This window comes from Poromitra crassiceps, assembly GCF_964638095.1.
Source record: "Poromitra crassiceps genome assembly, contig: HAP1_SCAFFOLD_64, whole genome shotgun sequence".
NCBI classification, from domain to species: domain Eukaryota; kingdom Metazoa; phylum Chordata; class Actinopteri; order Beryciformes; family Melamphaidae; genus Poromitra; species Poromitra crassiceps.
In genome coordinates this window covers 911507-924208 of record NW_028152255.1, presented here as the reverse complement: position 1 = coordinate 924208, position 12702 = coordinate 911507, and positions in this window count along the sequence as shown.

Sequence of the window (12702 nt, the reverse complement as noted above, 5' to 3'; positions counted from 1 at the left end):
TTGTAAAATAATTTCAATGTGTAATGCAGTTTTATTTTTGTTAAAATGGATTTTTCTAAAAATTGGTATCGAAAAAAGTATCGTTCAGGAACCGGTATCGAAATCCAAGTATCGAAACGGTATCGATATCGAAAAATTTTGAACGATACCCAGCCCTACATGGAGCGCAGATGTACTTGTACATTGAGCGGAGAGGTACTTGTACATGGAGTGGAGATGTACTTGTACATTGAGCGGAGAGGTACTGGTACATGGAGCGGAGATGTACTTGTACATTGAGCGGAGAGGTACTTGTACATGGAGTGGAGATGTACTTGTACATTGAGCGGAGAGGTACTGGTACATGGAGCGGAGATGTACTTGTACATTGAGCGGAGAGGTACTTGTACATGGAGTGGAGATGTACTTGTACATGGAGCGGAGATGTACTTGTACATTGAGCGGAGAGGTACTTGTACATGGAGCGGAGATGTACTTGTACATGGAGCGGAGAGGTACTTGTACATGGAGCGGAGATGTACTTGTACATTGAGCGGAGAGGTACTTGTACATGGAGCGGAGAGGTACTTGTACATGGAGCGGAGATGTACTTGTACATGGAGCGGAGAGGTACTTGTACATGGAGCGGAGATGTACTTGTACATTGAGCGGAGAGGTACTTGTACATGGAGCAGAGATGTACTTGTACATGGAGCGGAGAGGTACTTGTACATGGAGCGGAGAGGTACTTGTACATGGAGCGGAGAGGTACTGGTACATGGAGCGGAGATGTACTTGTACATTGAGCGGAGAGGTACTTGTACATGGAGTGGAGATGTACTTGTACATTGAGCGGAGAGGTACTGGTACATGGAGCGGAGATGTACTTGTACATTGAGCGGAGAGGTACTTGTACATGGAGTGGAGATGTACTTGTACATTGAGCGGAGAGGTACTGGTACATGGAGCGGAGATGTACTTGTACATTGAGCGGAGAGGTACTTGTACATGGAGTGGAGATGTACTTGTACATGGAGCGGAGATGTACTTGTACATTGAGCGGAGAGGTACTTGTACATGGAGCGGAGATGTACTTGTACATGGAGCGGAGAGGTACTTGTACATGGAGCGGAGATGTACTTGTACATTGAGCGGAGAGGTACTTGTACATGGAGCGGAGAGGTACTTGTACATGGAGCGGAGATGTACTTGTACATGGAGCGGAGAGGTACTTGTACATGGAGCGGAGATGTACTTGTACATTGAGCGGAGAGGTACTTGTACATGGAGCAGAGATGTACTTGTACATGGAGCGGAGAGGTACTTGTACATGGAGCGGAGAGGTACTTGTACATGGAGCGGAGAGGTACTTGTACATGGAGCGGAGAGGTACTTGTACATTGAGCGGAGAGGTACTTGTACATTGAGCGGAGAGGTACTTGTACATGGAGCTAGGGCTGGGTATCGAGTTTCGATACTTACTTGGCACCGAAATGGAAACATCGATACTAAGGGGTATCGAAGCCTCCCTTGTCAATCGATACCAATTTTCGATACCAAAACAAAACAGCGTCATTGAGCCTATAAGCATGCGACATGCTTGCACGCCGCGCTCTAATACGGCTGGTGATTGGCTGTCATGTAGAGGCATGCAGGAAACGTTACGCCCACTTTAGCCGGTGTGTTTGTTGTGACTGTGAGCCAGGCGTGCGGTGCGGATAGTATACAAGAAGTTAGCCACTCAAGCTACTCCTATCCTGGATTACCATATGGCGAAGATGATGAAAAGCAGGAAAAGAAACAGAAACAACACGGACTGGTTTCCACAGACAAGAGAAATAATTGAGAGGTGGGTCAGCTCAGCTTACCGCAAGTTAGCGGTTATCAGATCCCTCAGTCTGACAAATCCATGCATCTGGCTGTGAGTTGTAGCATTAGATCGTTTAATTAATTGCCGCCGTAACGTTATGCGCAAGCGGGCATTGTGTATTTTTAGCAACTCGTTAACAAACGCTGATGTCATGATAGTTTGTTGAATGTAAATGCGATTCATTTATATTGATTGGCTAGTCAGTGAAGTTGAGCTGTCTCGTCAGATTTGACAAGAATGACGTTCTGTTGCAGCAGTGAGCACACTGATCTGCAACGCTAGCGTTAATGTTTAATTAATTAGCGTTATGTGCAAGCGGGCAGTTATCGCCCATGTATTTTTAGCAACTCGTTAACAAACGCTGATGTCATGATAGTTTGTTGAATATAAATGCGATTCACTTTGTGGCATATAAGGCTATATTGATAGGCTAGTCAATGCTCAACTAGTCTTCCATGCATGAAGTGGAGCCATCTCATCAGTTTGTACAAGAATAGAGTTCTGTTGCATCAGTGAGCATTAAACCCTGATTTGCAACTCTCTGTTTTGCACTGAAAACTATTCCACTGATTTATTTGTTTTAGCTACATTTCTTTCCTTTGTAGTACTCCAATATTTTTTGTAGGGACGGCAATACGTTTAGAGAACTTAAAGTTATGTTAAATACAGTAGGTTTTATTTTTTTCTGCTGTAAAACTTAAGATGGGGGGAAACTAAAGATTTGTAAAATAATTTCAATGTGTAATGCAGTTTTATTTTTGTTAAAATGGATTTTTCTAAAAATTGGTATCGAAAAAAGTATCGTTCAGGAACCGGTATCGAAATCCAAGTATCAAAACGGTATCGATATCGAAAAATTTTGAACGATACCCAGCCCTACATGGAGCGCAGATGTACTTGTACATTGAGCGGAGAGGTACTGGTACATGGAGCGGAGATGTACTTGTACATTGAGCGGAGAGGTACTTGTACATTGAACGGAGAGGTACTTGTACATGGAGCGGAGATGTACTTGTACATTGAGCGGAGAGGTACTGGTACATGGAGCGGAGATGTACTTGTACATTGAGCGGAGAGGTACTTGTACATGGAGTGGAGATGTACTTGTACATTGAGCGGAGAGGTACTGGTACATGGAGCGGAGATGTACTTGTACATTGAGCGGAGAGGTACTTGTACATGGAGTGGAGATGTACTTGTACATTGAGCGGAGAGGTACTGGTACATGGAGCGGAGATGTACTTGTACATTGAGCGGAGAGGTACTTGTACATGGAGTGGAGATGTACTTGTACATGGAGCGGAGATGTACTTGTACATTGAGCGGAGAGGTACTTGTACATGGAGCGGAGATGTACTTGTACATGGAGCGGAGAGGTACTTGTACATGGAGCGGAGATGTACTTGTACATTGAGCGGAGAGGTACTTGTACATGGAGCGGAGAGGTACTTGTACATGGAGCGGAGATGTACTTGTACATGGAGCAGAGAGGTACTTGTACATGGAGCGGAGATGTACTTGTACATTGAGCGGAGAGGTACTTGTACATGGAGCAGAGATGTACTTGTACATGGAGCGGAGAGGTACTTGTACATGGAGCGGAGAGGTACTTGTACATGGAGCGGAGAGGTACTTGTACATGGAGCGGAGAGGTACTTGTACATTGAGCGGAGAGGTACTTGTACATTGAGCGGAGAGGTACTTGTACATGGAGCTAGGGCTGGGTATCGAGTTTCGATACTTACTTGGCACCGAAATGGAAACATCGATACTAAGGGGTATCGAAGCCTCCCTTGTCAATCGATACCAATTTTCGATACCAAAACAAAACAGCGTCATTGAGCCTATAAGCATGCGACATGCTTGCACGCCGCGCTCTAATACGGCTGGTGATTGGCTGTCATGTAGAGGCATGCAGGAAACGTTACGCCCACTTTAGCCGGTGTGTTTGTTGTGACTGTGAGCCAGGCGTGCGGTGCGGATAGTATACAAGAAGTTAGCCACTCAAGCTACTCCTATCCTGGATTACCATATGGCGAAGATGATGAAAAGCAGGAAAAGAAACAGAAACAACACGGACTGGTTTCCACAGACAAGAGAAATAATTGAGAGGTGGGTCAGCTCAGCTTACCGCAAGTTAGCGGTTATCAGATCCCTCAGTCTGACAAATCCATGCATCTGGCTGTGAGTTGTAGCATTAGATCGTTTAATTAATTGCCGCCGTAACGTTATGCGCAAGCGGGCATTGTGTATTTTTAGCAACTCGTTAACAAACGCTGATGTCATGATAGTTTGTTGAATGTAAATGCGATTCATTTATATTGATTGGCTAGTCAGTGAAGTTGAGCTGTCTCGTCAGATTTGACAAGAATGACGTTCTGTTGCAGCAGTGAGCACACTGATCTGCAACGCTAGCGTTAATGTTTAATTAATTAGCGTTATGTGCAAGCGGGCAGTTATCGCCCATGTATTTTTAGCAACTCGTTAACAAACGCTGATGTCATGATAGTTTGTTGAATATAAATGCGATTCACTTTGTGGCATATAAGGCTATATTGATAGGCTAGTCAATGCTCAACTAGTCTTCCATGCATGAAGTGGAGCCATCTCATCAGTTTGTACAAGAATAGAGTTCTGTTGCATCAGTGAGCATTAAACCCTGATTTGCAACTCTCTGTTTTGCACTGAAAACTATTCCACTGATTTATTTGTTTTAGCTACATTTCTTTCCTTTGTAGTACTCCAATATTTTTTGTAGGGACGGCAATACGTTTAGAGAACTTAAAGTTATGTTAAATACAGTAGGTTTTATTTTTTTCTGCTGTAAAACTTAAGATGGGGGGAAACTAAAGATTTGTAAAATAATTTCAATGTGTAATGCAGTTTTATTTTTGTTAAAATGGATTTTTCTAAAAATTGGTATCGAAAAAAGTATCGTTCAGGAACCGGTATCGAAATCCAAGTATCGAAACGGTATCGATATCGAAAAATTTTGAACGATACCCAGCCCTACATGGAGCGCAGATGTACTTGTACATTGAGCGGAGAGGTACTGGTACATGGAGCGGAGATGTACTTGTACATTGAGCGGAGAGGTACTTGTACATTGAGCGGAGAGGTACTTGTACATGGAGCGGAGATGTACTTGTACATTGAGCGGAGAGGTACTGGTACATGGAGCGGAGATGTACTTGTACATTGAGCGGAGAGGTACTTGTACATGGAGTGGAGATGTACTTGTACATTGAGCGGAGAGGTACTGGTACATGGAGCGGAGATGTACTTGTACATTGAGCGGAGAGGTACTTGTACATGGAGTGGAGATGTACTTGTACATTGAGCGGAGAGGTACTGGTACATGGAGCGGAGATGTACTTGTACATTGAGCGGAGAGGTACTTGTACATGGAGTGGAGATGTACTTGTACATGGAGCGGAGATGTACTTGTACATTGAGCGGAGAGGTACTTGTACATGGAGCGGAGATGTACTTGTACATGGAGCGGAGAGGTACTTGTACATGGAGCGGAGAGGTACTTGTACATGGAGCGGAGATGTACTTGTACATGGAGCGGAGATGTACTTGTACATGGAGCGGAGAGGTACTTGTACATGGAGCGGAGAGGTACTTATACATTGAGCGGAGACGTACTTGTACATGGAGCGGAGATGTACTTGTACATTGAGCGGAGAGGTACTTGTACATTGAGCGGAGAGGTACTGGTACATGGAGCGGAGATGTACTTGTACATTGAGCGGAGAGGTACTTGTACATGGAGCGGAGAGGTACTTGTACATTGAGCGGAGAGGTACTTGTACATTGAGCGGAGACGTACTTGTACATTGAGCGGAGATGTACTTGTACATTGAGCGGAGATGTACTTGTACATTGAGCGGAGAGGTACTGGTACATGGAGCGGAGAGGTACTTGTACATGGAGCGGAGAGGTATTTGTACATGGAGCGGAGAGGTATTTGTACATGGAGCGGAGAGGTACTTGTACATTGAGCGGAGAGGTACTTGTACATGGAGCGGAGAGGTACTTGTACATGGAGCGGAGAGGTACTTGTACATGTAGCGGAGAGGTGCTTGTACATGGAGCGGAGAGGTACTTGTACATGGAGCGGAGAGGTATTTGTACATGGAGCGGAGAGGTACTTGTACATGGAGCGGAGAGGTACTTGTACATTCAGCGGAGAGGTACTTGTACATTGAGCGGAGAGGTACTTGTAGATGGAGCGGAGAGGTACTGTCGACACTTGTACATTGAGCGGAGAGGTACTTGTACATGGAGCGGAGAGGTACTTGTACATGGAGCGGAGAGGTACTGTCGACACTTGTACATTGAGCGGAGAGGTACTTGTACATGGAGCGGAGAGGTACTTGTACATGGAGCGGAGATGTACTTGTACAGGGAGCGGAGAGGTACTTGTACATTGAGCGGAGAGGTACTTGTACATGGAGCGGAGAGGTACTTGTACATGGAGCGGAGAGGTACTTGTACATGGAGCGGAGAGGTACTTGTACATTGAGCGGAGAGGTACTTGTACATGGAGCGGAGAGGTACTTGTACATGGAGCGGAGAGGTACTTGTACAAGGAGCGGAGAGGTACTTGTACATTGAGCGGAGAGGTACTTGTACATGGAGCGGAGAGGTACTTGTACATGGAGCGGAGAGGTACTTGTACATGGAGCGGAGAGGTACTTGTACATGGAGCGGAGAGGTACTTGTACATTGAGCGGAGATGTACTTGTACATGGAGCGGAGATGTACTTGTACATGGATCGGAGAGGTACTTGTACATGAGAGCGGAGAGGTACTGTCGACACTTGTACATTGAGCGTAGAGGTACTGTCGACACTTGTACATTGAGCGGAGAGGTACTTGTACATGGAGCGGAGAGGTACTGTCGACACTTGTACATTGAGCGGAGAGGTACTTGTACATTGAGCGGAGAGGTACTTGTACATGGAGCGCAGAGGTACTTGTACATTGAGCGGAGAGGTACTTGTACATGGAGCGGAGAGGTACTTGTACATGAGAGCGGAGAGGTACTTGTACATGGAGCGGAGAGGTACTTGTACATTGAGCGGAGAGGTACTGTCGACACTTGTACATTCAGCGGAGAGGTACTTGTACATGGAGCGGAGAGGTACTGTCGATACTTGACATTGAGCGGAGAGGTACTTGTACATGGAGCGGAGAGGTACTTGTACATGGAGCGGAGAGGTACTTGTACATGGAGCGGAGAGGTACTTGTACATTGAGCGGAGAGGTACTTGTACATGGAGCGGAGAGGTACTTGTACATTGAGCGGAGAGGTACTTGTACATGGAGCGGAGAGGTACTTGTACATGGAGCGGAGAGGTACTTGTACATGGAGTGGAGAGGTACTTGTACATGGAGCGGAGAGGTACTTGTACATTGAGCGGAGATGTACTTGTACATGGAGCGGAGATGTACTTGTACATGGATCGGAGAGGTACTTGTACATGAGAGCGGAGAGGTACTGTCGACACTTGTACATTGAGCGTAGAGGTACTGTCGACACTTGTACATTGAGCGGAGAGGTACTGGTACATGGAGCGGAGAGGTACTGTCGACACTTGTACATTGAGCGGAGAGGTACTTGTACATTGAGCGGAGAGGTACTTGTACATGGAGCGCAGAGGTACTTGTACATTGAGCGGAGAGGTACTTGTACATGGAGCGGAGAGGTACTTGTACATGAGAGCGGAGAGGTACTTGTACATGGAGCGGAGAGGTACTTGTACATTGAGCGGAGAGGTACTGTCGACACTTGTACATTCAGCGGAGAGGTACTTGTACATGGAGCGGAGATGTACTGTCGATACTTGACATTGAGCGGAGAGGTACTTGTACATGGAGCGGAGAGGTATTTGTACATTGAGCGGAGAGGTACTTGTACATTGAGCGGAGAGGTACTGTCGACACTTGTACATTCAGCGGAGAGCTACTTGTACATGGAGCGGAGAGGTATTTGTACATTGAGCGGAGAGGTACTTGTACATGGAGCGGAGAGGTACTTGTACATAGAGCGGAGAGGTACTTATACATGGAGCGGAGAGGTATTTGTACATTGAGCGGAGAGGTACTTGTACATGGAGCGGAGAGGTACTTGTACATGAGAGCGGAGAGGTATTTGTACATGGAGCGGAAAGGTACTGTCGACACTTGTACATTGAGCGGAGAGCTACTTGTACATGGAGCGGAGAGGTACTTGTACATGAGAGCGGAGAGGTACTTGTACATGGAGCGGAGAGGTATTTGTACATGGAGCGGAGAGGTACTGTCGACACTTGACATTGAGCGGAGAGGTACTTGTACATGGAGCGGAGAGGTACTTGTACATGAGAGCGGAGAGGTATTTGTACATGGAGCGGAGAGGTACTGTCGACACTTGACATTGAGCGGAGAGGTACTTGTACATGGAGCGGAGAGGTACTTGTACATGGAGAGGAGAGGTACTTGTACATGGACCGGAGAGGTACTTGTACATGGAGCGGAGAGGTACTTGTACATGGAGCGGAGATGTACTTGTACATTGAGCGGAGAGGTACTTGTACATGGAGCAGAGATGTACTTGTACATGGAGCGGAGATGTACTTGTACATTGAGCGGAGAGGTACTTGTACATGGAGCGGAGAGGTACTTGTACATGGAGCGGAGATGTACTTGTACATGGAGCGGAGAGGTACTTGTACATGGAGCGGAGATGTACTTGTACATTGAGCGGAGAGGTACTTGTACATGGAGCAGATATGTACTTGTACATGGAGCGGAGAGGTACTTGTACATGGAGCGGAGAGGTACTTGTACATGGAGCGGAGAGGTACTTGTACATGGAGCGGAGAGGTACTTGTACATTGAGCGGAGAGGTACTTGTACATTGAGCGGAGAGGTACTTGTACATGGAGCTAGGGCTGGGTATCGAGTTTCGATACTTACTTGGCACCGAAATGGAAACATCGATACTAAGGGGTATCGAAGCCTCCCTTGTCAATCGATACCAATTTTCGATACCAAAACAAAACAGCGTCATTGAGCCTATAAGCATGCGACATGCTTGCACGCCGCGCTCTAATACGGCTGGTGATTGGCTGTCATGTAGAGGCATGCAGGAAACGTTACGCCCACTTTAGCCGGTGTGTTTGTTGTGACTGTGAGCCAGGCGTGCGGTGCGGATAGTATACAAGAAGTTAGCCACTCAAGCTACTCCTATGCTGGATTACCATATGGCGAAGATGATGAAAAGCAGGAAAAGAAACAGAAACAACACGGACTGGTTTCCACAGACAAGAGAAATAATTGAGAGGTGGGTCAGCTCAGCTTACCGCAAGTTAGCGGTTATCAGATCCCTCAGTCTGACAAATCCATGCATCTGGCTGTGAGTTGTAGCATTAGATCGTTTAATTAATTGCCGCCGTAACGTTATGCGCAAGCGGGCATTGTGTATTTTTAGCAACTCGTTAACAAACGCTGATGTCATGATAGTTTGTTGAATGTAAATGCGATTCATTTATATTGATTGGCTAGTCAGTGAAGTTGAGCTGTCTCGTCAGATTTGACAAGAATGACGTTCTGTTGCAGCAGTGAGCACACTGATCTGCAACGCTAGCGTTAATGTTTAATTAATTAGCGTTATGTGCAAGCGGGCAGTTATCGCCCATGTATTTTTAGCAACTCGTTAACAAACGCTGATGTCATGATAGTTTGTTGAATATAAATGCGATTCACTTTGTGGCATATAAGGCTATATTGATAGGCTAGTCAATGCTCAACTAGTCTTCCATGCATGAAGTGGAGCCATCTCATCAGTTTGTACAAGAATAGAGTTCTGTTGCATCAGTGAGCATTAAACCCTGATTTGCAACTCTCTGTTTTGCACTGAAAACTATTCCACTGATTTATTTGTTTTAGCTACATTTCTTTCCTTTGTAGTACTCCAATATTTTTTGTAGGGACGGCAATACGTTTAGAGAACTTAAAGTTATGTTAAATACAGTAGGTTTTATTTTTTTCTGCTGTAAAACTTAAGATGGGGGGAAACTAAAGATTTGTAAAATAATTTCAATGTGTAATGCAGTTTTATTTTTGTTAAAATGGATTTTTCTAAAAATTGGTATCGAAAAAAGTATCGTTCAGGAACCGGTATCGAAATCCAAGTATCGAAACGGTATCGATATCGAAAAATTTTGAACTTTACCCAGCCCTACATGGAGCGCAGATGTACTTGTACATTGAGCGGAGAGGTACTGGTACATGGAGCGGAGATGTACTTGTACATTGAGCGGAGAGGTACTTGTACATTGAGCGGAGAGGTACTTGTACATGGAGCGGAGATGTACTTGTACATTGAGCGGAGAGGTACTGGTACATGGAGCGGAGATGTACTTGTACATTGAGCGGAGATGTACTTGTACATTGAGCGGAGAGGTACTGGTACATGGAGCGGAGAGGTACTTGTACATGGAGCGGAGAGGTATTTGTACATGGAGCGGAGAGGTATTTGTACATGGAGCGGAGAGGTACTTGTACATTGAGCGGAGAGGTACTTGTACATGGAGCGGAGAGGTACTTGTACATGGAGCGGAGAGGTACTTGTACATGTAGCGGAGAGGTGCTTGTACATGGAGCGGAGAGGTACTTGTACATGGAGCGGAGAGGTATTTGTACATGGAGCGGAGAGGTACTTGTACATGGAGCGGAGAGGTACTTGTACATTCAGCGGAGAGGTACTTGTACATTGAGCGGAGAGGTACTTGTAGATGGAGCGGAGAGGTACTGTCGACACTTGTACATTGAGCGGAGAGGTACTTGTACATGGAGCGGAGAGGTACTTGTACATGGAGCGGAGAGGTACTGTCGACACTTGTACATTGAGCGGAGAGGTACTTGTACATGGAGCAGAGAGGTACTTGTACATGGAGCGGAGATGTACTTGTACAGGGAGCGGAGAGGTACTTGTACATTGAGCGGAGAGGTACTTGTACATGGAGCGGAGAGGTACTTGTACATGGAGCGGAGAGGTACTTGTACATGGAGCGGAGAGGTACTTGTACATTGAGCGGAGAGGTACTTGTACATGGAGCGGAGAGGTACTTGTACATGGAGCGGAGAGGTACTTGTACATGGAGCGGAGAGGTACTTGTACATTGAGCGGAGAGGTACTTGTACATGGAGCGGAGAGGTACTTGTACATGGAGCGGAGAGGTACTTGTACATGGAGCGGAGAGGTACTTGTACATTGAGCGGAGAGGTACTTGTACATTGAGCGGAGAGGTACTTGTACATGGAGCTAGGGCTGGGTATCGAGTTTCGATACTTACTTGGCACCGAAATGGAAACATCGATACTAAGGGGTATCGAAGCCTCCCTTGTCAATCGATACCAATTTTCGATACCAAAACAAAACAGCGTCATTGAGCCTATAAGCATGCGACATGCTTGCACGCCGCGCTCTAATACGGCTGGTGATTGGCTGTCATGTAGAGGCATGCAGGAAACGTTACGCCCACTTTAGCCGGTGTGTTTGTTGTGACTGTGAGCCAGGCGTGCGGTGCGGATAGTATACAAGAAGTTAGCCACTCAAGCTACTCCTATGCTGGATTACCATATGGCGAAGATGATGAAAAGCAGGAAAAGAAACAGAAACAACACGGACTGGTTTCCACAGACAAGAGAAATAATTGAGAGGTGGGTCAGCTCAGCTTACCGCAAGTTAGCGGTTATCAGATCCCTCAGTCTGACAAATCCATGCATCTGGCTGTGAGTTGTAGCATTAGATCGTTTAATTAATTGCCGCCGTAACGTTATGCGCAAGCGGGCATTGTGTATTTTTAGCAACTCGTTAACAAACGCTGATGTCATGATAGTTTGTTGAATGTAAATGCGATTCATTTATATTGATTGGCTAGTCAGTGAAGTTGAGCTGTCTCGTCAGATTTGACAAGAATGACGTTCTGTTGCAGCAGTGAGCACACTGATCTGCAACGCTAGCGTTAATGTTTAATTAATTAGCGTTATGTGCAAGCGGGCAGTTATCGCCCATGTATTTTTAGCAACTCGTTAACAAACGCTGATGTCATGATAGTTTGTTGAATATAAATGCGATTCACTTTGTGGCATATAAGGCTATATTGATAGGCTAGTCAATGCTCAACTAGTCTTCCATGCATGAAGTGGAGCCATCTCATCAGTTTGTACAAGAATAGAGTTCTGTTGCATCAGTGAGCATTAAACCCTGATTTGCAACTCTCTGTTTTGCACTGAAAACTATTCCACTGATTTATTTGTTTTAGCTACATTTCTTTCCTTTGTAGTACTCCAATATTTTTTGTAGGGACGGCAATACGTTTAGAGAACTTAAAGTTATGTTAAATACAGTAGGTTTTATTTTTTTCTGCTGTAAAACTTAAGATGGGGGGAAACTAAAGATTTGTAAAATAATTTCAATGTGTAATGCAGTTTTATTTTTGTTAAAATGGATTTTTCTAAAAATTGGTATCGAAAAAAGTATCGTTCAGGAACCGGTATCGAAATCCAAGTATCGAAACGGTATCGATATCGAAAAATTTTGAACTTTACCCAGCCCTACATGGAGCGCAGATGTACTTGTACATTGAGCGGAGAGGTACTGGTACATGGAGCGGAGATGTACTTGTACATTGAGCGGAGAGGTACTTGTACATTGAGCGGAGAGGTACTTGTACATGGAGCGGAGATGTACTTGTACATTGAGCGGAGAGGTACTGGTACATGGAGCGGAGATGTACTTGTACATTGAGCGGAGATGTACTTGTACATTGAGCGGAGAGGTACTGGTACATGGA